This window comes from Apium graveolens, chromosome 11 (assembly GCF_009905375.1).
Source record: "Apium graveolens cultivar Ventura chromosome 11, ASM990537v1, whole genome shotgun sequence".
Classification (NCBI taxonomy): domain Eukaryota; kingdom Viridiplantae; phylum Streptophyta; class Magnoliopsida; order Apiales; family Apiaceae; genus Apium; species Apium graveolens.
The window spans coordinates 41,540,065-41,543,896 of record NC_133657.1 but is presented as its reverse complement, the minus strand read 5'-3'; positions in this window follow the sequence as shown (position 1 = coordinate 41,543,896).

Sequence of the window (3,832 nt, the reverse complement as noted above, 5' to 3'; positions counted from 1 at the left end):
TGACGGTTGATTATCATCCTGCGGCGATTCGCCGAGTGATTGGACAGCGAGAGAGGAAGCCCGAGGAGGAGAACTGGAATGAAAAGACTGCTGAGGATTTTGACTTGGATTTGATTTGTGCGACTCTCTGTCGACCGGGCACAGTTTGGAACCGCAGTCCAGCCAATAATGAGTATCGTCACTTTCCGGCGATCGCCATGAACAGGTATGCCCGTGCATGGAACGCATTTATATGTGCTAATATTTTGCCTTCTTCACATGCACACGAGGTCACAGTTGAGAGAGCACAGTTGTTGTGGGGAATTCTGAATGAGGAATACTATGTGGACCTTGGTGAGTTTATCTACCAAGGAATTCTGAAGTTTTTGAGGGGAGCAAAGCATATGAACATCCCTTATGCATCCACGGTTACAAAGCTATGTCATGCAGTAGGAGTGAACTGGCCGGCTCATGAGCAGTTGCAGTTGCCAGCAGCTCCTATAGATTCTGGCACTCTGAATGGGATGCAGGAGTGGACCGGTGGTGAGCCTGAGGAGCATGGGCTGGGTTATCGTCTTCCAGGAGGGCGTCCAGCACGAGGTGCTACTATGGCCAGGCCAGGGCGTGGTGAGGCTAGTTCTTCGAGAGCTCAGGAGGGTGCTGGGATGGGTGATGCCCAGTATATGAGGCTTTCACGGCGGATGGATGCCATGTATGAGACGCAGAGCAGGTTTGCTCAGGAGCTCACCCTTGCGTTAGGGACTGCTTTTCGAGGCCTTGGAGCTGATATCCAGTGGCCAGTTTTTGGTGAGGACTCTGCATACCCGCCGCCTGATACTCCACCCACTGAGGGTGATGATGATGATGACTCCGAGTAGGTATACCCTGTGTTCCTTTCTACTACCTTCACTGGGGACAGTGAAGATTTTAAGTTTGGGGGTGGTAGTTAAGGAATATTTTGTGTGTGTCATATAGTTGCATATTCATGATAGTTAGTTCATATAGTTGCATAATTTTTCCCATATAGTTTTTTTTATATATAGCTTTATTTGTTGTCATATCATATAGCTCATGCATATACCATGATCCCTTTTGCAATGATTTATCGACTGAATTGTGATATTGATGCGAGTGTAGTGATAGCATTAAAGTGATATTAAGTTGTGTAGGTTGATATGCATGCTAGAAGCACTTGTATTGTCACTAAGTCTTAGAGAATGCTGAAGGACTAGATTGTTGTTATGATCTGATTATTTTCGAGGATAATCTATTTATTATGCTTAGAATTTGATAATAGGTTCTTAGTGGTAAAGGCATGAAAAAGAAAAAAAAATGGAGTAAAAATGGAATTTGTTGCTAGTTGTGGCTAGGCGTCAAATGGCTAGTAGCCGGCTCGCATGTTATGCGAGTAGTCTAGGGTTGAGCAAGATGGAGCGAAACGCACTTGCTCAGAGTTAAAAAAAAAAAAAAAATTGCGTAATTGATCAAGAGTGGGCTCTTTGGTATTCGAGTTATTAAGTTCTTAGGGGACTTTGTGCCTAGTGACCTAAGGCTTTTAGAGTCTGGGATCCGCTAACCTAACGTTCGTTACATGGATACCATTGTATAAGTCTTTTGTGGACCTCACTCACTGCACGGTCAAATAAGCATTTGCGTTGTAAATAAAAAAGCACGATTCCGTAGTAAGCTCCAAAGTTCTTGTAGTGTTGTATATCACTTTGTGCCTAGAATTTTTATTCTTTGTATAATCGTAGGATTGCCTTGAGGATAGTCTAGTCATAGTAATTGGTCTAGTTCCGAAGCATATCTGTTAAGCATTTGCACACACCATGTTTCTGGCGGTATGTCCGTTTGCATGAGTTTCTTGATCTTTAGTGTCTAACTGCATTCGTTGAGACGTGACAATTTGGTTGGTTAATTGTAGTAAGGGGGATCGTTGCATTTTCATATAGATTGCATTCATGCATATTTTTATTTGTTTTTGAGTCTGTGACGCTTGAGGACAAGCATCGATTTAAGTTTGGGGGTGTGATAAGTGGCATTTTATACCACTTAAAACGTCTTAAAATGGCTTAAATTGGTGTCTTGAAATCAAGTATTTTGTGTATTTGATGCGTTTTTCTAGTGTTTATGCATTTCAGGGTATTAGTTGCATTTCGGAGGAGGAATCATCAAGAATAAGCCTTGGCATGTGTTCACCATTGCGAGAGGAAAAGAACGGGCAGATTACGGCGAAGAAACGGAGCAAACCTGGAAATTTTCCAGTAGGGTCCTGCGCGCCCGCGCAGCAATGCTGAGCGGCCGCGCAGCAGCCTTGCGCGCCCGCGCAGAAATGCTGAGCGGTCGCGCAGGGTCGGGGAAAATAATATATTGTTTTAGACTTCTACTTCTGTTTGGCTTCCAACTTCTATGTAATCTGAGTTTTATGGGACTATTATATAAGTAGATTTGAGACGTTTTTCACAGAGTATTAAGAGGGGATTATGTTTTAGATTGTGTTTTGCAAGAAGCGAATGAGATAAGGAAGAAGACCGATTTAGCACATAGCAACGAAGAGGAAGCATATATTCTTGTGATTCTTGTTTCGTTGTAACGTTGGATGCTAGTTTTCTTGCTTTGACTTATTTACTCTTGTGACATACTCTGTTTTAATATAATTAGTTTAGTTGTTATTTTCTTGTGTTCGTTTATCATGATTTCATATGAACCCATGATGGCGATAAGTTCTATTATGGGCTAATCGTGATCATGGGGTTGCAACGGATTTACTATGGAATTCTTTAGTTAATTGTTTAATACTTTAGTGTGTGATGATTGCATGATATCTAGTATTGGTTGTGCGTATTCGTCTTATGTGCGTCGTGAACATATAAGATAGGGTGTTAATCTCTTGTGAAGTGACGGTGGATCTTGAGATTTAGAACTTGCCATGCTAGCATAGGTTCATGTACGTTGTGCATGATTAGTGGGTAACTCTAACAGTTTTATTTGCCCTATGTAATCAAAAGGAATAACTTGTGCTTAAATCGTTGTGTTATCAATTTCTGTAGACATATAGGAACTCAACATAATTGATGACTATTCAATTTCTATCTTAATTGTGGATGTTTGGTAGAATGGTATTAGTACAATGAAAGTTGGCTTTTATCAGTTTTGTGTTATTCAATTAATATCATCACTGTCACATGCTAAAGGTAATAACTATGGCTATAGAAGGAAGTAATAATGAAGTTGTGATCTCATGAGTGTTTTATTATTGATAAATTGAAGTGTTAGTTAAGTGGTTAATTAAGTAGTTAATTATAGTTAATATTTAATCAACAATTTTAAGTGTTATTATCTTAACATTGAGAAGTAATCATACATTGGTGAGTCAGTTAAATTAGACAATAAATTAGTCTGAGTCTCTGAGGGAACGAACTAGAAAGTATTCTATATTACTTGCGAACGCGTATACTTGCATGAATATTAGTGCGTGATTTCGCCCTAACACCAAGGAACCTAGGTCTCATAAAAGTTCCAAACATGTCCTGTGGCGCTTTCATCTGATTAGGGAGATTGTTGAAAGAGGAGATGTCAACGTCGAGAGAGTTGACACACATAACAAGATAGCAGACCCTTTAACAAAGCCACTTTCTCAAAGTCACTTTGATCGTCATAAAGACAATATGGGTATTAGATACCAGAGTGATTGGCTTTAGTACAAGTGGGAGATTGAAAGAGATATGTCCTAAGTCCAATCATGTATGAGGATTTAGGAATAACTTTTATGTAATCTGTTTTGATTTCATTGACATTAATAAAAGACTTGTTTTGTTTTTTATTGCGGGCTCTATCTATTTTAAGTGTTTAA